The sequence below is a fragment of the Malaclemys terrapin genome, chromosome 7, assembly GCF_027887155.1.
Source record: "Malaclemys terrapin pileata isolate rMalTer1 chromosome 7, rMalTer1.hap1, whole genome shotgun sequence".
NCBI lineage: Eukaryota > Metazoa > Chordata > Testudines > Emydidae > Malaclemys > Malaclemys terrapin.
Genome location: NC_071511.1, coordinates 128,439,945 through 128,463,942, shown reverse-complemented (window position 1 = coordinate 128,463,942; position 23,998 = coordinate 128,439,945). Strand labels below are relative to the sequence as shown.

The 23,998-nt window shown below is 45.8% G+C and overlaps 1 protein-coding gene across 5 annotated transcripts in view; it reads right to left on the bottom strand.

Moving 5' to 3' along the window:
• ALDH18A1 (aldehyde dehydrogenase 18 family member A1) overlaps window positions 1–21,467 on the bottom strand; it is a 102,548-nt gene extending 81,081 nt beyond the window's left edge. For 2 of the 5 annotated variants that reach the window (XM_054034593.1, XM_054034599.1), the window contains exon 1: window positions 21,361–21,467. The gene's annotated coding sequence lies outside the window, so the exon portion shown is untranslated. The other 3 variants (XM_054034595.1, XM_054034597.1, XM_054034598.1) reach the window with 3 other exon arrangements.
• Between the last annotated feature and the right edge of the window lie 2,531 nt (window positions 21,468–23,998).

Here is a 23,998-nt window from a genome sequence, read left to right as displayed (position 1 = left end):
AACATGGGATGGTCGGGAAAGGTGCATGAATCACAGAATCTTAGACTAAGGTCAGAAGAGACGATTATGATCATCTAGTCTGACCTCCTGCACAATGCAGGCCACAGAATCTCACCCACCCACTCCTGTAACAAACCCCTAACCTATGTCTGAGTTATTGAAGTCCTCAAATCCCACACTCAGGTCTTCCTTAACGACTGACAGTTTCATTGTTCTGGTGCACTATGTTAGGCTGGTCAGACAAAGAGAAAGGTGGTCTTAGGAAGGGCTTTGAATATTTGAAAAAAATAAACTAATTTCTGTATTCAACACAGGGCTACTGCAGAGAGTGGAGTACCAGGATGAGGTGTTTATAATGACCTATGTTGCTAAGACAATAGGCTACTGTATGGCTTCATTCCCAGATATAGTTAGTTACAACAATCAAGTCTAGAAGACAGTGATGCGTAGATCACTGTGGCTGGGTCTCTAACAGAATTAAGTACGATTTTCTGTCCAATCCCAGATAGAAGTGGGTGGGGCTTTTTTGCACCATGACTATTTGAGCCCCAATGGCATTGAGTTTAAAAAGGGCCTCAAGGCTACAGACTGACTTATGCCGAGTGCAAATCCTCTATCCAAAATGCCTCTACAATAGAGAAGGCAAGTTCTCTGAAAAGTTTCCTTCTTCCTACCAGGATCACCTTAGCCTTGCCTGGATCCAGCGTTAGCCAGAGGCTCTTCATCTAGGTGCTGCTTTCACAGCCAGGCACTGAGACAGCTGCAAGAAGGTGATGTTATGTTAAACATAAAGGAGATGTAGAGCTGGGTGTTCCAATGACTATTTCTGTTTTCTTGCACTCGGAAATGTTGCCAAAGTCCCTTGGCATATTTCAATTTCTACTAACTCTCCTGTGATGAATCAGGGAATCTGTCTACATAAATTATAACTTCTGATTGATATTATGACGTTATGAAAATTGCTGCATCACTGAACATCTCTATGTAAATGAGAAATCCACGCTGAGCTGGCAGGACCTGTAGAACACACCCGCTGAACTAGGCACAGTACAGAGTAGTTAGGATACCCATTATATGGTCATAGTATGGCCATTAAGGACATTGGTTGAAGCAAGGAGAACCAGTTTCTGTCAGCCCCTCAACAAGGATTTTATAGGGAGGGATAGCTCAGTGGTTTGAGCATTGGCCTGCTAAACCCAGGGTTGTGAGTTCAATCCTTGAGGGGGCCACTTAGGGATCTGGGGCAAAATCAGTACTTTGTCCTGCTAGTGAAGGCAGGGGGCTGGACTCGATGACCTTTCAGGGTCCCTTCCAGTTCTATGAGAGATAGATATCTCTCTCTCTCTCTCTATATATATATATATATATAAATAAATAAAAATAGATCCTGTCAGACTAACGCAAACCTTTTTTTGAGGAGATTACAAGTTTGGTAGATAAAGGCAGTAACGTTGACGTAACATACTTAGATTTCTGTAAGGCATTTGACTTGGTACCACACAACATTTTGATTAAACTAGAATGATACAAAATTAACATTGCATTGAATGGATTAAATACTGGATAACTGATTAGGTCCCAAAATGTAACTAAACAGGTAATCAGTATTAAGTACGGGTGTTTCCAGCAGGGTCCTACCGGGATCAGTTCTTGGCCCTATGCTATTTAACATCTTCATTAATTACCTGGAAGAAAACAGATCATAGATACAGGTTGAAGATGACACAAAAATTGGGGGAGTGGTAAATTAGGAAGAGGACAGGTCACTGACATAGAACAATTTGGATAGATTGATAAACTGTGTGCAAGCAAACACTAAGTTTTAATACGGTTAATCTAAATGTATAAATCTAGGAACAAAGAATGTATGCCATAAAATTACATCATGGGGTCTCTGTCCTGGAAAGCAGTGACAGAAAAGATGTTGGGGTCATGGTGGATAATCAGCTGAACATGAGTTCCCACTGTGACCCTGTGGCAAAAAAAGGGTAATGTGATTCTAGGATACATAAACATAATCTTGAGTAGTAGAGAGGTTATTTTATTTCAATATTTGACAGTGGCAGAAACACTGCTGGAATACTATGTCCAGTTTTGGTGTCCACAATTCAAGAAGGAAGAAGAACTACAAGAATGATTAAAGGATTAGAAAACACGCCTTTCAGTAATAAATAATTTGACCACCTTGAATCTATCTTAGCAAATCTATCCTTAGAAAGTTAAGGAGTGATTCAGTTACAGTCTAAAAAGGTACCTACATGGGGGAAAAATATTTGATAATGGGCTCTTCAATCAAACGAAAAGGTTAACATGATCCAGTGGCTGGAAGTTGAAACTTGACAAATTAGCACTAGAAAGAAGATGTAATATTTTTTAACAGAGTAATTAACCATTGGAATAATTTACCAAGGGTTAGAATCATAGAATATCAGGGTTGGAAGGGTCCTCAGGAGGTCATCCTACAATATCCTTGCAACCCCCGCTCCCATCCTCCACAGATCCTTTTTGGGTCAGGACCCCTACAATTACAGCACCCTGAAATTTCAGATTTAAATATCTGAAATCATGAAATTTACAATTTTAAAAATGCTATGATCGTGAAATTGACCAAAATGGACTGTGAATTTGGTAGAGCCCCCGTTATACAGGAGGTCAGACATGATCACCATGGTCCTTTCTGGCCTCAGAATCTATGAATACGGGGCTGGCATTTGGAAAGTGGAAAATTTCCAAACAGGACAAAGATGGAGGCGACAAAGCAGTGATTTAAGGAAGACTCATGGGTGAAGGTTTTGGAGGCAGATACAGGAAGTTTTAGGCAGGGGAGAGGAAGATATAGGCACACTTTTGTAGTGTGGGACTGTGACAGGGTGCTGGCTAAGGAAATCTCAGCCAGGCCTCTGCCAGGCCAGCTCCAATCAAGAAAGGGGAATTGGAGCTGGCTGAGTAAGCCCAGGACTGATTGGCAAACGGGGAACAGCTGACAGCCTCATTATCCAGGGGCTATATAAAGACAGGCAAGAAAGAAGCCAAAGAAGAAGGAAAGGGAGGAGCCAGAGAATTAAAGTGAGTGGGGGCTCTTTTCTACTGGCTGCAGGAGCTAGCAGTCCCTGAGGCTGTAATATTGAAGCTATTTGTAGCTAGAAAGTGGTGGGAAAGTATACTGTAAATAAAGAGGACAGATGATTTCACCAACGCAGAGATCTCAGGCTGGTTTGTGGGTGCAGCAGGGGCAGAACCAAGGAGGACCCAGCAATGCCTCGTTACAGGGACCCAGTTTAGCTGATAGCCCAAGGTTAAAGCAAGTTCATTTAGCAGAGAGAGGCTCCATGGTTCAGAAATCAAGCAACGAGGTGAGCAGAAAGATCCCGGACACCCCCAGAGGACCCTGACCCCCACCCAAAGAATGTTCTAAAGGGTGAGAAAACTGAGGGAGGGGATTGCGTGGTAGTGTTCATTATTTTTGTATAGATCCGTTTCTTGTGCTATTAAGTAAAGAGCAATAACTTTTTAGAATCCTGGGCAAAGTCTGTGTGCGTTCGGTAACAAACATCACACACCCTTGGAGAGTTAGCCTGTGAACTCAAGAGTTTCCACATGATTGTGGAGTTCTGGGAGAGGGGATGTCTATGCTAAAGAGGATTCTGAGGAGTCAGCACTGGTCCCAGGGGATAGGCATTTGGACGACGAGGTCTCAGCTACCAGTAGGTTGGTGCCAGATGGAAGATGTGCGCCCCAACGGTGTGCCTACAGACCCCCAAGCCAAAGGCAGTGCCTGGACTCTGCTCAGACGCCAAGGCTTAAAGCACACAGTATTCAGTATTTGGATATCCTCACAGCAGTCTGGTCAGTATCTGATAGGAGGAGCTCCAGATCATCGGACTGCAATGCCTGTGACAATGAAAAAGGGAATACAGGTCACCATGTGAACACAGGGGAAAGGCAGAGACGTTAAATGCTGCTGTCGATCACTTTTGCTATTTGTGACCTGTTGCGGTTCAATCACCATCAACCAGAATTTGCTTCTTTTATAAACAGAACCTACAATACGGCCCCTTGGAGCTACATTACATAGGTCTAACGCCATATCAGATTGTCAAGATGATGATTTTTATAAGGAGAATTTCTGTGACTGACTTTTGAAATTTGTTTCAGTGCAGTTTTCTTTAAGTCTATATGTTAACTTTGAAGCGGGGGAGGAGGCTATCCCTGCAGTCTGGGAAAACAACTATAAAACAGGTTTCAGAGTAACAGCCGTGTTAGTCTGTATCCGCAAAAAGAAGAACAGGAGTACTTGTGGCACCTTAGAGACTAACAAATTTATTAGAGCATAAGCTTTCGTGGACTACAGCCCACTTCTTCGGATGCATAAACAGCAAGTCATTGGTTGAATGAGTAAATAACAAAGGAAGAAATAAAGTTCTTAGCAAACCTTGTTAACACATTATATACAGTTTGATTATCTAAAGCAAAATAAACACCTAGAGATGTGCTCAAATTCAGTAGAGGAGGTAGCTGGAAATGTACTATTGCTAGAGATGAAAGTTTTCTAAGAGAAAAACCTGACTATCAAAAACTGAGGTCCATACTCAAGTATCAAATTTGTTAATATTTCAAGAGAAGGATCAAATGGCATGGGTTTTATAACTATGATCAGTGTCGTACTCTGGCTACCCTCAAACATGAGCACCATAACTTAAGTCTTCCAATTATAGCAGGTTACTTGATCATCAGTAATGGGAGGTAACAATTAGTAAGGCACTAACAAGATTTTATTGATTCAGTCCCTTTTGCACACCCTCTTCACAGGTAACCTCCAATTGAGAGTGTATTGTTATTATAACAACTCCAGTTCATCTAGTCTTCAGAGGAAGGCAAACTGTACCCCACAAACACCTGGACAGTTGTGCAACCCTAATGCCTTGTCTACACTAAACAGATTGACGCAAGACAGCTTACATTGACCTAGCTGTGTACATGTCTACGATCAAATTGGTCTCTGCTGTAAGTGCCCTGTTATGCCGACATAGTAACACTAACTCCCTGTGAGGCACAGAGCCACAGTCGATGTACTTAGGTTGATGCAGTGTGAGTACAGACACTGCATTACTTATGTCGACCCTATCTGTCCTCCAGCAGCTGTCCCACAATACCCCACACTGGCTGCTCTGATCACCATTGTGAACTCCACTGCCAGGGTCACAGAGACCACAAGCCACTCCCTCCCCTCTAAAGCCCTGTGAATTTTTGAAATTCCCTTTCCTGATTGCCTGGCTTGGCAAGCTCATTGTTGAGTGCAATCACCCAGCGGACCATACTGGCTACATGCTCCTGCCTGGAGTGGATAGGAGATATTGGATCTCCTGAGCCTGTGAGGAGGAGAGGCTGTGCAGGCACAGCTCTGAACCAGTTGTAAAAAATGTAGATCTCTATAAGCAGATTGCTCAGGGATGCAGGACAAGGGTCATGACAGGGAGCAGCAGCATTGCTGCGTGAAAGCCAAGGAGCTGCACCAGGCACATCAGATGGTCAGGGAGGCCAACAATCAATATGGTGCCGAGCTGCAGACCTGACACTGCTACAAGGAGCTGTATGCCATACTTGGCAGAGACACCCCCAGCTCCCCAACTGCATCGTGGATACCTCTGAGTCACAGGTCTCTGCTGTGAGCAGAAAGGAAGAGGTGGTGAATGAGAAAGCAGGAGGAGGAGAAGGAGGATGGGCGACAGGTGATTGGGGTATTCAGCTGCGCTGTGAGCCTGGACCTGTTTTTGACTCCACCACAGTCCAGCCAATCCCGCCACTCAAGCTCAATGCAGGAGAAGGAACCTCGGGTATGTGTGTAGATAAATTTTCAATTACAGGGATAGCACCACCAAAGTACTCCCCCAGGATCACTATGGGGATTTCAATATTCCCAATGGTAATCCACCAGCGGGAAAAGAAAATCTCTGCTTGTAGCTTTCTGAACAGTCCTGTGTTCTTAAAGAAGCAAGCGTCATGCACCTTCCCCAACCAGCTCACACGGAGGTCAGCAAAGCATCACCAGTGATCCACCAATGCCTGCATAACCATAGAAAAGTAGCCCTATCTGTTGATATACTCAATGGCAAGGTGGTCTGGGGCCAAAATAGGGATATGCATGCTATCTATTGCTCCACTGCAGTTCAGGAACCCCACTGCTGGAAATCCATCCACTACTTCCTGCACATTGCCCAGAGTCACAGTCCTGCATAGCAGGAGGTGACTCCAGATTGATTACTACCGGTCAGTCAGCAACCTGGCATTGCAAGCTTCTACATTACAATCACCACTTGCTTCTGCACGGTCAGTGCAGCTCTTCTTTTGGTGTCCCTGCTTTGGAGGGCTGGGGTGAGCTCAGCACACAGATCCAGGAATGCGGCCTTGCGCATTTGAAAGTTCTGCAGCCACTGCTCATCAATCCAAACCTGCATTACAATGTAATCCCATCAATCAGTGCTCATTTCTCAGACCCAGATGCGGCGCTCCACCATCTGCAGCTACCCCGTGAATGCTACCAACAATCTTGAACTGATTCTTGCTATGTCCCACAGCAATCTGTCCTCCAAGGGATTGTTGTGTTCCCTGCTATTCGATTCTTCTTCTTCTATTCAGCAAAAAATCTTCAGGACCAGACTGCAAAGAGAAACTGCTGAGCTCCAGTTCATTTGCAAATTTGACACCATCAGATAAGGATTAAACAAAGACTGTGAATGGCTATCCAACTACAGAAGTAGTTTCTCCTCCCTTGGTGTTCACACCTCAACTGCTAGCAGAGCACCTCACCCTCCCTGATTGAACTAACCTCGTTATCTCCATACTGATTTATACCTGCCTCTGGAGATTTCCATTACTTGCATCTGAAGAAGTGAGGTTCTTACCCACGAAAGCTTATGCTCCCAATTCTTCTGTTAGTCTTAAAGGTGCCACAGGACCCTCTGTTGCTTTTTACAGATTCAGACTAACACGGCTACCCCTCTGATACTCTATTCTTCTTGTGGCTCTGCAAATACTCCAGGATCATGCACCCTACACTTGCAATGCTCATGACGATAGTGCAGAGCTATGCAGGCTACATGCTTCCATCAGAGATTGTAGACTGCGAGGAGGGCCACGTGGGCTTGTGAGATTTTGAAAAAAAAAACGGAAAAAATATGGAACGCAGGTAGCATTATGGGATGAAGACAGTTGCAAACTGGGAAGTTGACCCCATGCTCCCAGTCACACCTGCATGACTCGTTTTGGCCCCATCATGCATTGCCAAAACTTCACCAGAGTGCTGGATTGATGGTGGCAAGTTACCTCCCCTTGGTGCACTGCACTCTGCATCGATACAAGCAGTCCTGGTGACTATGTGCACCGCCAACACAAGGAGCCAAGTATGCATGCACACAAGTGATATACTGACTGTGGTGGCTGTGTGCCCACATAACTTGGATTGACATAGGTTTGTAGTGTAGACATGGCCTAAGTTGGGAGATAGAGAATTTCTGCTCAAAGATTGATGAATGCGCTGTCACTGCCAAGTATAAGATTTAATCACTATTGTCCTAGCTTGCAGTTATTAGCAGAAGTTACATAGCCCTTTAAAAGTCCAGACAGTTGAATGACAGTGAAGTCCACAGGCTGACTACACACTGTAGGAAGACTGATTTCCTTTACTTGGTTTTAAATGTTCTGTTTTTAATTACATAGTTACCCTTGATTGTTGGTCAGTAAAAAGCGAGGAGAGTCGCCTACTCTGTAGCTTGTGTAGGCTCCTTCCATCCCTCTATCCCCGACAAGCTCCCTGTTGGCCACCCTTCTCTTTTTCAGGGACTCCCTGCAATTTCCCCCAACCTCCCTCCTACCAGGAGGGGAGAGTCCCAGTCCCTCCTCCCCGTATACCGGGGTACCCCATTCTCCCTCACACCACACTCCGCCCAGCAGAGGTTGTGTGCCCCCCAACCACCATCTAACAAGGTCCCGCCTCACATTCTCTCTCCATGTCAGGTGCTAAGGGCTCAGTCTGCCCCTTCCCCCAAACTCTCCTCAAACCAGGGGAGATGTGTGCCCTATTCTAGACTCCCCCATTTCCCCCTCATGCCAGGGGCTGTGGGCACAACCCCATTCTCCCTTCCTCTCCCACCATTATTCTTCTGTCCGAGAGATAAGTCTTTTAGGGTGTCCGCATACTAAACTGAGATGAAATGGGGTATTGTTAGGCTGGAAAACATCCATGGATGCCATCAACCAGTTCTTTGATCTATACACCACTGAAAAGATGGTTGAGGCTGTAGCTGTGCTAGTAAGTTCCTGTTAGCTCTCTGTGTCCCCCATTTTCTCCCCATTCAATTTTCCTGATTTCCCCCCCCCCCCCCCCAAATTAATAGGGTTCTGGCCACCGATGCCTGGAATCTGCCTTGAAATTTTGGAATTGATCGGCTCTAGTGTTCCAAAGTTATCGCATCACTCACAGACGCAGCCAGAGAAATGCCACTAAGGCCTTCACAAGCTCAGCAAAAGAACAGATGTGAACAGCGTTCACTCAACCCTTCATAATACTGAAATAAATTAAGTCACTCTCCAACTTCTCTCTTTTCTAGACTAAATAACCATAGTTTCAAAAGTCTCCTGATAAATGCAAGTTCCACTGAGATCTTTGTGATCCTCTCTGGATTTCTACAGCTTGTGCTGCATCCTTCTTCATGAGAAGCAACCAAAATTGGATGCAATACTTCAGAGAAGGTTGCCCTTGTTCACTATAACTAGGCTTGAAGTTTACCAAATGCCTACCAGCCAGAGCTGTTAGAGTAATAATGCAGTACATAGCACTTATAGCATTTTTCAAAAAGAGTTTTACAAATGTTCGTTTATCCTCACAATAGTCCTGAAGAGTAGCCAAGTCACTACTGTCCCCATTTATCAGACAGCAGCATTAGTACACCCAGATCCCACTTTCCTGTATGCTGAGATTCATGTATCAAGCAACTGTGGTCCCCTCAGCTGTTGGGAAAGAGGGATGTTCTTGCCTCTTTCACAGCATCCAGGTGGAAGGAAGGAGTTCTCTCACTGCTCCTCCCCCATTGCTACTGTAAGAAACCTGAGATTGACCATATTTTCATACATTTCATGTTACTGCTCTTAGCGCAATGGCCTATGTGATGCATGGCTAGAAAGGGTTAAACAGCCTGCAAAATAAATAACCCTCAAAAGACACATAGGGAGATGTTTGTGTATTTACATATGTATGAGTAGGGTAGACAATGTAATCAACAGTCCTGGTCTATGCTGTATTCTGATAATTCAGAGGTCAAAAGAAGATCCTATTGTTTAAATTAATTGTAAACACGGGATTATCCTGGTATTCATCTCTCTTTGAAATGTACTGTGAATGGTGGAGGAACAAGCAAATGGCCTTATGTTAATTCATATACCTAAGTACCTGTGATGGACCTCCTTCAGAGTCATCCTAATTACCTTTTGTTCCCAGAGGAAATCCCAACTTGTCAAAGAGGACATGAAATTGTATAAAAGATCCTTGGGTCCTGATTCTGTCATCTCAGATCTGCTTAGACTTTCTTAGGGAAAGTTTGAGTCGCAAGACTGAGGTCCCAGTTATGCTGGTACACCCTGAATGTGAGATTTTGACATTGGACTATGACCTATGAACTGAATTCTAAAGGAACTCTTTGCAACTACGAAGCTCACCATCTCTGCTATGAATCTGAACCTCAATGAATTGAACTCATGTCTGTATGTATAATGATCTTTTAATCATACTCTCTCGTTTTTTAATAAATTTTAGTTTAGTTAATAAGAATTGGCTGTAGTGTGTATTTGGGTAAGATCTGAAACATTCATTAACCTGGGAGGTAATATGTCCGATCCTTTGGGATTGGTAGAACCTGTTCTTTTATGTGACGAAATAAGATTTACAGAAATTTTCATCATATTTGACGTCAGTACCTGGATGGAGGCCTGAAGCTGGATCACTTTAAGGGAACTGAGTTGTTTGGACTTCTGAGTAACCAGTAAGGCAATAAAGCACTGGAATGGGTTACCTAGGGAGGTGGTGGAATCTCCTTCCTTAGTGGTTTTTAAGGTCAGGCTTGACAAAGCCCTGGCTGGGATGATTTAGTTGGGAACTGATCCTGCTTTGAGCAGGGGGTTGGACTAGATGACCTCCTGAGGTCCCTTCCAACCCTGATATTCTATGATTCTATGCTGTACACATCTTTGCAGTGTGCTCCAGTGATGCCTAGATCTGTCCACGGAGCATCTGAAAATGTTTCAAAGACTATGGTAAGCTTAGACTTGTCCCACCCTGCATGTGTCTTACCATATACTTATTCAAGCTGAACCTCACCTGCCCAGTACTACCCATATTCCCCTAATGCTTTTAAATCCATTTGGTGTTTCTCACCATCTCTTCATAGGTTTAAGAACTGTAACTAACTAAGGGACACTGAAAGACAGCCACCTCTGGGGTGCAACACAATACTATTTCACAGTACACAACAGCAATGGTGTCAGCATCAACTGATGAAGCATCCTATTATTAGCATCTCATTGCTAAAAAGCAACTGTCAGGGTGGTTAAACACTGGAACAAATTGCCTAGGGAGGTTGTGGAATCTCCGTCTCTGGAGATATTTAAGAGTAGGTTAGATAAATGTCTATCAGGGATGGTCTAGACAGTATTTGGTCCTGCCATGCGGGCAGGGGACTGGACTCGATGACCTCTCGAGGTCCCTTCCAGTCCTATAATCTATGAATCTATGAATATGAAAAACTAGTCCAAAATTATTATACCTATTGCAGTAGCACCTGAGACCCACAAATAAAAACAAAGGCCCCATTTTACTAGACAACAATACCTGCCCTAGAGCTTTCAATAGAAGATTTAGACAAAATGTAACAGACAGTAAAATAGAACAACACAGGGGGACTGAAGAGGGTTACAGTAGAGACCTGTTAACACAAGTTATTCACTGACAAAAAAAATTTAGTTAACACTGAAGTTAGTGACCAGTCAGACACATGTACAGTAGAGATACTGCTGTGGCCAGGTAGCGATAATATCCAACTCCTGCATAGCATTTTTCTTCAGTAGATCTCAAAGCACTTTACCAAAGAGGGAAACAATATTCCAATTGTACAGGTGGGGAAACTGAGGCACAGAGGGGAAGTGACTGGGGCATGTCTCCACGAACAAGTGCTACAGCAATACAGCTGCAGTTACATTTCTGTATTGGTGCAGTGTAGACACTTTACGTAGCTACAGAAGGGATTTTTCCATCACTAGTAAATTTCCCACCTCAAGAGAGGATAGCTAGGATTCTTCCATCCACCTAGCAGTATTTACGCTGGTGTTGCAGGTCACCATAACTGTTTCAGGGATGTGAATTTTTAGATTTAAGAATTGTCAGCAATGGAGAACTGTAGCTTTTTGGGCGTCTAGTAAGATGTTCTTACATAATTCCCAATTATCACTGATATTTTTCTGATTAAATCCTTTCTCCCAGCTGATCTGGCTCTTAATTGTTTTCAGCTTTGTAAATTGGCCCTTTAAAGCACCAAGTATATATACACCACTGAGCTGGATTTTATTCTGTTTGCACCTTGTAAAAGTGATCAAGTCATGATCACTTTCATCTAAATTACCATTAATTTTTAGTTCAGTGATCAGTTCTTCTTTGTCATGATGAGATCTGACAAAAAAATATGGCATGCAACACAGGGGAATTCTGAGTTAGGACATGATCATAGAATATCAGGATTGGAAGGGACCTCAGAAGGTCATCTAGTCCAACCCCCTGCTCAAAGCAGGACCAATCCCCAGACAGATGTTTACCCCAGTTCCCTAAATGGCCCCTTCAAGGATTGAACTCACACCCCTGGGTTTAGCAGGCCAATGCTCAAACCACTGAGCTATCCGTCCCCCATCTATAATATTTAGACATTCCAAGGGTATTCTTTTGCGAACAGGGGCTACTAACAGGGAGTTTCGCAAGGGAGTTTGGAAGGGGAGCAGGAAGGGAGTGCGGGTCCCTTGCCGGTTCTATCTTATACCCTTTATTCCCCTTAAAACCTATAGCCCAAACTACATTCCAAACTTCTTGCTTTAAACAACCCTTCATTAACTAGGAGAAAATGCAGGCAGAAGCCCAGCTGCAGAGTGGGGGCTATCCAGTTTATTGCACTGAGTATAGCATGTATGATTACCTGCCCCTTGGGCAGGTGGCATGTGTGTGCATTCGGTGCAAGGAGCTCCTGGCCCTCAGAGACCACATACGGACTCTGAAGGCAAGGGTGGCGGAACTGGAGGAGCTAAGGGAGGCAGAGAGGTATGTTGATGAGGCTTTCCAGGACACTGTAGAATTGTCCCACCTCCGGTCAGACAGCCCCTGCGCTGTTGAGGAGGACGAAAGGCCCAGGGAAGCAGAGCAGTCAACGGGAGCAGAGGGAAACCTTCCCATAGTTGGGACCCTCCTTCCAGACGGTGCTGGGGTTGCCTCTCGCACTGAGGTTACCTCTCCAGGGGAGGGAACTCCAGTTGCTAGGAAAAGGCAGGTATTAGTATTGGGAGATTCGATCATTAGAAACATAGATAGCTGGGTTTGTGATGACCGGGAGAACCGTATGGTGACTTGCCTGCCTGGTGCGAAGGTTGCGGATCTCTCAAGGCATCTAGACAGACTTATGTGTAGTGCTGGGGAGGAGCCGGTGATCATGGTACATGTAAGTACCAATGACATAGGGAAGGGTAGGAGAGATGTCCTGGAGGCCAAATTTAGGCTGCGTGGAAGAGACTGAAATCCAGGACCTCTATGGTGGCATTCTCAGAAATGCTCCCAGTTCCACGCGCAGGGCCAGGTAGGCAGGCAGAGCTTCAGAGTCTTAATGCGTGGATGAGACGATGGTGTAGAGAGGAGGGGATTACATTCATTAGGAACTGGGGAAACTTCTGGAATGGGGGGAGCCTATACAGGAAGGATGGACTCCACCTAAACCAAAGTGGAACCAGACTGCTGGCACTAAACATTAAAAAGGTTGTAGAGCAGTTTTTAAACTAGGAGATGGGGGAAAGCCGACTGCTGCAGAGGAGCATGTGGCTCGGACAGAGACTTCTCTTAGGGGAGAGTCTAATGATAGAGAATCTCCAGGTTATAGTCAGGAGCAGAGGATGGAAGAGGATAAAGTAGGGGCCAGATCAGATGATAAACATTCACATAAAAAAGAATCTGATACATCAGAAAAGGGCAGACAAATAAACAGTGACAAGTTTTTAAAGTGCTTATACACAAATGCTAGAAGTCTAAATAATAAGATGGGTGAACTAGAGTGCCTTGTGATAAAAGAGGATATTGATATAATAGGCATCACAGAAACCTGGTGGACTGAGAGCAATCAATGGGACACAATCATTCCGGGGTACAAAATATATCGGAAGGACAGAACAGGTCGTGCGGGGGGGGGGGGGGGGTTTGAAGAGGAGTGGCACTATATGTGAAAGAAAATGTACAATCAAATGAAGTAAAAATCTTAAGCAAATCCGCATGTTCCATAGAATCTCTATGGATAGAAATTTCATGCTCTAATAAGAATATAACATTAGGGATCTATTATCGACCACCTGACCAGGACGGTGATAGTGATGATGAAATGCTAAGGGAAATTAGAGAGGCTATCAAAATTAAGAACTCAATAATAGTGGGGGATTTCAATTATCCCCATATTGACTGGGAACATTTCACTTCAGGACGAAATGCAGAGATAAAATTTCTCGATGCTTTAAATGACTGCTTCATGGAGCAGCTGGTACAGGAACCCACAAGGGGAGAGGCAACTCTAGATTTAGTCCTGAGTGGAGCACAGGAGCTGGTCCAAGAGGTAACTATAGCAGGACCGCTTGGAAATAGTGACCATAATACAATAGCGTTCAACATCCCTGTGGTGGGAAGACCATCTCAACAGCCCAACACTGTGGCATTTAATTTCAAAAGGGGGAACTATGCAAAAATGAGGGGGTTAGTTAAACAGAAGTTAAAAGGTACAGTGACTAAAGTGAAATTCCTGCAAGCTGCGTGGGCGCTTTTTAAAGACACCATAATAGAGGCCCAACTTCAATGTATACCCCAAATTAAGAAACACAGTAAAAGAACTAAAAAAGAGCCACCGTGGCTTAACAACCATGTAAAAGAAGCAGTGAGAGATACAAAGACTTCCTTTAAAAAGTGGAAGTCAAATCCTAGTGATGCAAATAGAAAGGAGCATAAATGCCGCCAAATTAAGTGCAAGAATGTAATAAGAAAAGCCAAAGAGGAATTTGAAGAACGGCTAGCCAAAAACTCCAAAGGTAATAACAAAATGTTTTTTTAAGTACATCAGAAGCAGGAAGCTTGCTAAACAACCAGTGGGGCCCCTTGATGATCGAGATACAAAAGGAGCGCTTAAAGACGATAAAGTCATTGCGGAGAAATTAAATGGATTCTTTGCTTCAGTCTTCACGGCTGAGGATGTTAGGGAGATTCCCAAACCTGAGCTGGCTTTTGTAGGTGACAAATCTGAGGAACTGTCACGGATTGAAGTGTCACGAGAGGAGGTTTTGGAATTAATTGATAAACTTAACATTAACAAGTCACCGGGACCAGATGGCATTCACCCAAGAGTTCTGAAAGAACTCAAATGTGAAGTTGCGGAACTGTTAACTAAGGTTTGTAACCTGTCCTTTAAATCGGCTTCTGTACCCAATGACTGGAAGTTAGCTAATGTAATACCAATATTTAAAAAGGGCTTTAGAGGTGATCCCGGCAATTACAGACCGGTAAGTCTAACATCTGTACCGGGCAAATTAGTCGAAACAATAGTTAAGAATAAAATTGTCCGACACATAGAAAAACAAACTGTTGAGCAATAGTCAACCTGGTTTCTGTAAAGGGAAATCGTGTCTTACTAATCTATTAGAATTCGTTGAAGGGGTCAACAAACATGTGGACAAGGGGGACCCAGTGGACACAGTGTACTTAGATTTCCAGAAAGCCTTTGACAAGGTCTCTCACCAAAGGCTCTTATGTAAATTAAGCTGCCATGGGATAAAAGGGAAGGTCCTTTCATGGACTGAGAACTGGTTAAAAGACAGGGAACAAAGGGTAGGAATAAATGGTAAATTCTCAGAATGGAGAGGGGTAACTAGTGGTGTTCCCCAAGGGTCAGTCCTCGGACCGATCCTATTCAACTTATTCATAAATGATCTGGAGAAAGGGGTAAACAGTGAGGTGTCAAAGTTTGCAGATGATACTAAACTGCTCAAGATAGTTAAGTCCAAAGTAGACTGTGAAGAACTTCAAAAAGATCTCACAAAACTAAGTGATTGGGCAACAAAATGGCAAATGAAATTTAATGTGGATAAATGTAAAGTAATGCACATTGGAAAAAATAACCCCAACTATACATACAATATGATGGGGGCTAATTTAGCTACAAGAAGTCAGGAAAAAGATCTTGGAGTCATCGTGGATAGTTCTCTGAAAATGTCCACGCAGTGTGCTGAGGCGGTCAAAAAAGCAAACAGGATGTTAGGAATCATTAAAAAGGGGATAGAGAATAAGACTGAGAATATATTATTGCCCTTATATAAATCGATGGTACGCCCTCATCTCGAATACTGCGTACAGATGTGGTCTCCTCATCTCAGAAAAGATATACTGGCACTAGACAAGGTTCAGAAGAGGGCAACTAAAATGATTAAGGGTTTGGAACGGGTCCCATATGAGGAGAGATTAAAGAGGCTAGAACTCTTCAGCTTGGAAAAGAGGAGACTAAGGGAGTATATGATAGAGGTATATAAAATCATGAGTGATGTGGAGAAAGTGCATAAGGAAAAGTTATTATTCCCATAATACAAGAACTAGGGGTCATCAAATGAAATTAATAGGCAGCAGGTTTAAAACAAATAAAAGGAAGTTCTTCCTCACGCAGCGCACAGTCAACTTGTGGAACTCCTTACCAGAAAAGGTTGTGAAGGCTAGGACTATAACAGAGTTTAAAAGAGAACTGGATAAATTCATCATGGTTAAGTCCATTAATGGCTATTAGCCAGGACGGGTAAGGAATGGTGTCCCTAGCCTCTGTCTTTCAGAGGATGGAGATGGATGGCAGGAGAGAGATCACTTGATCATTGCCTGTTAGGTTCACTCCCTCTGGGGCACCTGGCATTGGCCACTGTCGGTAGACAGGATACTGGGCTAGATGGACCTTTGGTCTGACCCAGTACGGCCTTTCTTATGTTCTTAGTACTAGCAGCATGAGACCTCCAGCATACATCACTCAAACTGAAGTGCCCCCTTGGTCCTGCAACTTTTTTTCCTACTCATTATATAGAAGTGCATAAGGAGCCGACCCTGTTCCCTAGTGCGATTTGGTGGTTTATAGCAGACACAAACTTATAACCTATCTTGTGCTTTATCTGTGAGGACACTGATCCATAACTTGGAAGAAAACGATTTTGAATGGCTATCAGCGACTTGGAAACACGTAATGACATTTTTGACAGACTGCCACTCCCCCTCCCCTTTTGTCCACTCAATCCTTCCTAAATAGATAACCATTGATTTGTAACATTGAATGACTAAACCTGAAACAGTAGCTCTGAGCCATGTGAACTACTCAATTCATCTCAGAGAATGTGCCCATCCCCCCTCCCCAGTGCTTGAGAAACCTATGATGTATATCAAGTATGCCAGTTCTCCACTCCTCACTGCAGTTGCAGCACAACTTGGTGCATCTCCTAGCATGCCTGTGCATGCATCCCCAGTGCTTGAGCTTCCCGCTCCCCTAAGTTCCCTGTGCAGCAGCTGCCCAGCAGGCTACCAATTGCAGCTGTCCCGCCCCCACACTGCCATGTGCTGCTCCTGCCCTCTGCCTTGGAGCTGCTCCCCGAGACTCCTGCTTGCTATGCAAGGGGGGAGGGAAGGAAGAGGGGAGCTAATGTCAGGGTGTCCCCCTCCCCCCTGCACCCCGCTTACCCCATCTTCCATAGTGCGGAGGGACCACCAGGGCTCAGGACGAGGGAGCTTGCAGTCTCAGCAAGCTGATCTAATTAACAAGACAGTGTAGAAAGGGGAAATGGGCACATCTCCCTCCATTCCTGCTGCCTTGTAGAGTGAGAGATTTAACCCTTGAGGGCTCAGGCAATTGCTAGTTCATCATTTAGCAGTAAGGGAAATATCCCACCCTCTGATTCCTCCACCTCAACCAAGCTTCACAATCATCATCACTGTGTACCAGTATTAAATTATTTAAAATTTATATATATAAAAATATACACATACAGAGTATATATATATATATGGTGAAAAAAATGTCCCTGGAACCTAACCCCCTCATTTACATTAATTCTTATGGGGAAATTGGATTCGCTTAACATTGCATTTTTCAGGAACATAACTACAATGTTAAGTGTGGAGTTACTGTATTGCTTCCCCACAGTGGTAGTGGGTGTGATGGAATGCTAAATTGTATTCTATTGTTCAGCCACTGGTGGCGCTGTGTGTAACATAACTTATCTAAGTTAACTTCAGCCCTACCTGGCAGAATATTAAAGGAGCTTATAGCGAACACATCTGGTGTCTCCCCCGTTGAGAAGGAAGCTTTGTGGCCAGTCCATATCAGGTACAGAAGCCTGGCCTGTTAGCAGCAGCCTTGCAACCTACCCTGTACAAAGAAATACATAACAGCGGGCCCCATGCACTAGCTGGGGTAAGACTTAAGTGACAGATCCTTTGTGGCCCGATCAGAACCATCAGTTGATACACTCCTCAATGTGTGTACAAAATATGAACTTGTTAGAATCTGTCAATCTTAAAACAAGCTGCTTTTTTTTCAGAAGCTTTATCTCAGGAATCCCTTGGTCACATGGCTCCAAATTCAGATCACTAACTCTATTTTGCACCCCCATTACTCTCACCAAATTTCAAGATAATCCAGATAACCATGCCATTTTAGAAGAGTTGTCCTTTAAGGTTGGGAAGTTTAACTACAGAGGAGCTGGTGCTCACCTATAAAACAGTGGTCTTGGTCATCAAAAACACCTTTGCTGGGTCTCTTTGAAACCTATTATAGTGCAGAGGGAAACCGAACAAAAAATTCATTTCAATTTCGAAGAATAAGGTAGGGACACTATGTTGGTCTTTTTAAAAAAAATGCAACAGAAGAGAGTTACATTACATATGAAGAGGGATAAAAATATTTAACTCAAAATATTCCTTTGCAGATCAATGCAATCCAAATAAAACTGGAGAAAGGACAAAAGCCAGACTACGGTATTGTAATTTATAGCCTGAGTTTTTCTGGGGGAAGGAGAGTTTGGGCTGGCACGGGGGGGGGGGGGGGGGGGGAGGAGAGAGAGATAGCTTAGTGGCTTGAGCATTGGCCTGCTAAACCCAGGGTTATAAATTTAATCCTTGAGGGGGCCACTAAGGAATCTGGGGCAAAAATGTCTGGTGATTGGCCCTGCTTTGAGCAGGGGGTTGGACTAGATGACCTCCTGAGGTCCTGATAGTCTATGATTCTAAGTGTTTATGGCAACACATTTTAATCCTACATCATAATCATTTATCTAAAATAAGACTACACCCCTCATTTCATAATATATTTTTAAACTTAATCTCTTACTGAGATTTAAAAAAAAAAATCTGTGATTCAAGTAATTTGTAAGTTACATCCATTGGGTCATCTTTAGTTACTATTATATTACAGCTTTCAAAGAATGAGCAGGTTAGAGGGACACAGTTTCTTCTTGCAGAAGCTGTGCTAGTTTGATCCTATTATTTCTTTTTGTGGAGATGGGTTGTGCAACTGCAACAGTCTTATCACTGAGCATTACACTAAAACCTTGGAACAACTGTTAAGTGTCACAGGAATGTCACCTGGTACAAATGCTTGAACAGTTTATCTCCTATTCAGAGGACTAAACCCCATTGCCAGAAGCAAATACAAAACATTAATGGGACGCACCAATGCGGTCCAGGTGCATCACCTCAGCTTTCAGGACATGTACTGGAAAAGTCTTTCAGGATGCTGCTTCTGGGTCTTGTTTTTTAATTATTATTTTAAAGTCAGCTTCAGCCTATTAGGTATCATAAGTTTGATGTTCAACCCTCCAGGGGCTGGAAGAGAAAAGGAGCCCTCCTCTTCCACCCCCCTGGGGTCCCACCCCCACCCAGCAGGGGTTAGAGTCACTAATGCTCTACCCAAACTGACTACTGAAAATGTAAGGATGGCTGTTATTTTACCCCAAAGCACAGACTCCTTTTTTCCCCACACCTTCCTCTACCAAGCATAGCTCCAAAATGTTTGCCTTTGCTACTCATAGCTTTCCAGAGCAACAGCAGAGTAAAATGGATACAATCAACTGTTTGGCTGCTGCCCACAGGCTGAATAGCAACAAGGAAACTGACTAGTCGTGTTCATGTCACTCTGCTAAGGATGCTTAAGAAAGTTCTGCAGAAGTCAACAGGTTAGCCACCCCTCCCCCCTCTACAGGTATCAGAGCCTTCCCTGGTACAGGTCAGGGATCTGTAACAGTTTTCTCTACAAGCCATAATCTTAAGTCTGGTCTATACTACCCGCCTGAATCGGCGGGTAGAAATCGACCTCTCGGGGATCGATTTATCGCGTCCCGTCGGGACGCGACAATCGATCCCTGAATCGGCGCTCTAACTCCACCAGCAGAGGTGGTAGTAAGCGCCGCCGACAAAAAGCGGCAGAAGTCGATTTTGCCGCCGTCCTCACAACGGGGTAAGTCGGCTGCAATATGTCGAATTCAGCTACGCTATTCACGTAGCTGAATTTGCGTATCTTAAATCGACTCCCCGCTGTAGTGTAGATGTACCCTTAGGATAACATGCAACACTCACAGGACTGTGTACAAGAGTTGCCAACTGCTCTGCTTATGGGACCAGGCAGCACATGGCAATTCAGTGTCCCTCAGCAGCCTTCACCACGGTAGTGAGAGAGTCCCTCCCCCCTCTGTCTGACAGAGGAGCACACCCTTCTTGTCTCAAGAAAAACAACCCCCCTGGAACAGGTTCAGCTACCCAATCCCAGTCAAGGGCAGGCACCTCTTCCCTTCGCAGCACAGGAGTCTTGCTGTCGCTGCAGCGGTGCCTGCTTGTCCCAGCCCGAAAGGGTCCGGGAGCAGACGGGAGAGGGCAGTCAGCCTAGCCGAGCTGGGAAGCGGCAAATGAGTTTGCGACTCGCCGCTAGAGAGGGCCTGGGGCACCAAGACACCACAATACACCCCGCAGCCGGCTCAGAGATCCTCCGGCAGCCTCCGCACCCCGCATACCCACCGCTCCTGGCATTCTCCGCACCCCCACCCCTGGTCATACCTGGCAGCCTCCACCCTCTGTCATACCGCCCTCCAGGTGCCCCCAGCCACCTCCACCCCCCCACTACCCCCAGCAGCCCCCACCCTATCATACCGCCCCCCAGGTGCCCCCAGCCACCTCCACCCCCCCACTACCCCCAGCAGCCCCCACCCTATCATACCGCCCCCCAGGTGCCCCCAGCCACCTCCACCCCCCCACTACCCCCAGCAGCCCCCACCCTATCATACCGCCCCCCAGGTGCCCCCAGCCACCTCCACCCCTCCACTACCCCCAGCAGCCCCCACCCTATCATACCGCCCCCCAGGTGCCCCCAGCCACCTCCACCCCCCCACTACCCCCAGCAGCCCCCACCCTATCATACCGCCCCCCAGGTGCCCCCAGCCACCTCCACCCCCCCACTACCCCCAGCAGCCCCCACCCTATCATACCGCCCCCCAGGTGCCCCCAGCCACCTCCACCCCTCCACTACCCCCAGCAGCCCCCACCCTATCATACCGCCCCCCAGGTGCCCCCAGCCACCTCCACCCCCCCACTACCCCCAGCAGCCCCCACCCTATCATACCGCCCCCCAGGTGCCCCCAGCCACCTCCACCCCCCCACTACCCCCAGCAGCCCCCACCCTGTCATACCGCCCCCCCAGCTGCCCCCAGCCACCCCCACACCCCCACCCCTGAATGCCTGCCCCCCCAGCCACCTCTACCCCCCCGCTACCCCCAGCAGCCCCCACCCTGTCATACCGCCCCCCCAGGTGCCCCCAGCCACCTCCACCACCCCCACTACCCCCAGCAGCCCCCACCCTGTCATACCGCCCCCCCCAGCTGCCCCCAGCCACCCCCGCTATCCCCAGCAGCCCCCACCCTCTAGTCATTCCGCGCCCCACAAGGTAACCCCAACTCCCGGTGCCCCTCACCCCGCCCCCCTCCACTGGCCGGACCGCGCCAGCCTCCATTCGCAAAGCCACTTACGCACTTTCCGTTCGCCCGGAGGCCCGGCCGCTGCGCTGGTAACAGGGAAGACGGCGGGAAGTCTGAGGGGAGCGAGCGAGGCGAGCTCCGGCAACCCCGTCGGGCAAGGGCAACTTCCGGTCCCCCGCCCCGCCCCCACCGCGTTCGCCCCGCCCCCCTCACACGCACAGGGCGCCGGAGCCCCCGCAACGTCCCTAGCCCCACCCCAGTCCCACACACCGCCCATCTAGGGCGCACTTGGTGGCACTTGCCCTCCCGTGGGTGCCTGTCTCTGGGTCTCAGTGTAGGGTGTGTGGCCTTGGGTCTGAGCCACGTGCCTCCACCTGGGTCACTGCAATCACAAAGTCCAGGCCTTAGGAATGTGGGTGATGCCCAGGCAGATAACAACTGTCTGTTTGTATTGGGGTGACAGCCACAGGCCCCAGGAAGGGAGAAAGTTTCCTTGGTTGAAAGCTTTATTTTCTTGTCAAATACAAATTAGAAACAAAATGGTAAGGGACCAAATTTACTCTGGAAACACATTGAGCCAGGAAACAGACAAGTTGCAGATGTGATCCATGTGTGAACTGGCAATTTCCTGAGCTGCAATGTTAATAAAGCTGTTACAGAGACAAGGGGGGTGAGGTAATAGCTGGACTCACTTCTGTTGGTGAGAGAGAGAAGCTTTTGAGCTTACAGGGCTTTTTTTCCAGATCAGTTTCCTGGGACCAATATGGCTACAACAGAAACTGCATACCATAAAGCTGTTATAAGTTATTGCACTTTCTCAGCCAGGCGGAATATGCCACGTGACTGAGACCCAGGTAGGTGGTACGTGCCATGCAATCAAATCCCAGATGAATAGCATGGACTCTACAATTGAGATTAGGGTGACCAGACAGCAAATGTGAAAAATCAGGACAGGGAGTGGTGGGGTAAGAGGAGCCTATATAAGAAAAAGACCCAAAAATTGGACTGTCCCTATAAAATCAGGACATCAGGTCATCCTAACTGAGATCCAAAAGGATAGCACCCACCCTGTGACCGAGATTGGGGCATGTGCTGTGTGACTGAAAACCAGATGATTGCCATGCACCATATGACTGAGACCCAGATTGGCAGACCGTGTCAGTCAACCAAAACCCAGATTGGGATGGGGCAATATAGGTGAGGACAGTCTAGGGTACTGGGTGTGTATGGTACTGGGGGGGAGATGGAAGAACAGATGATTGGAAAATTATAGGGTGGAATGGGTAGGGAGAAAGGAGGGTTGAACTCTTACTCCCAGGAGATCTTAAGATGGGGGGAAGATGTGTCCTGTTTGGTGAGGAAGGGAAGGGAGGTTTCCAGACCTAGCATCTCCTTTTCATGGGATCCCAGCAAAACCTTTCAGCATCCTCCTGCATCAGTCAGAATCCCATTTTTCCTACCTGTGGTGAAGAGCCAAGCAAGAGTTTCAGCTGATGCTAAAAGGAACAGGCTACAGCAGGAATAGTGGATCAACTGGGTTTTGTTTCCAAAACTTGTTCCTTTCCTAGACTGTAGTGGAGTTCTGACCCTGCAGTATCATGTGACATGGGGCAGAGCAGCCAGGTGCAGGACACAGTATTGTTCTGATCTGTTGACTGACTACTTTCATATCATATCTCAAAGAACTTTAAAGCTGTAAATCACCCCCACTACTATTTGGACTTTGAGACTTATTTTCCTGGAGTTGTCATTGTAGATTTGACAACATCAAAGTTTATTGCCTCTTCACCTTACCTACCCCAAGATTACAGGGAGACAGGGCAATGAGGACTAGTGGGGAAACCTGAGATGAAAATAGTACAGTGGAAGATTAATTGGTAAGAGAGTGAGAGGTTTGCAATGAGAGATGGAGGGCATCTGAGGGTTTGCCACTGAAAATGTGCCTCTTGCAGAGTACATGGAGAGAGCAGCACAGGTGAAGGTAAGAGACCCCCTGTAGGCTCTGGAGCAGACTATCAAACTCTGCCACCACATTCTTCCCCTTACCTCTTCTCCTGAGCACAGCACAGACCCATGCTCAAGCACAGTGCTGCTGGAGTTCAATTTAACCTTGTATTTTTTAAGCATTTATGCAGTTATCCTCCAGTTCTTATCTATGATTCAAGGGTGCACCACTATGACAACTATAGGCCACTGAAGAGCAGGTGATTGCATAGCAACTGCTGTGTACCACTGAAGGGCAACTGTCAAGCAAAAAGAAGAACAGGAGTACTTGTGGCACCTTAGAGACTAACAAATTTATTAGAGCATAAGCTTTCGTGGACTACAGCCCACTTCTTCGGATGCAGAAGTGGGCTGTAGTCCACGAAAGCTTATGCTCTAATAAATTTGTTAGTCTCTAAGGTGCCACAAGTACTCCTGTTCTTCTTTTTGCGGATACAGACTAACACGGCTGTTACTCTGAAACTTGTCAAGCAAATTATACCAGAGTGTCAGCGCTGCTATAGCTAAGATTGAGAAGTACATTCTGTTTAAAAAACAACAAAGAGTCTGGTGGCACCTTAAAGACTAACAGATTTATTTGGGCATAAGCTTTCGTGAGTAAAAACCTCACTTCTTCAGATGCATAGAGTGAAAGCTACAGATGCAGGCATTATATACAGACACATGGAGAGCAGGGAGTTACTTC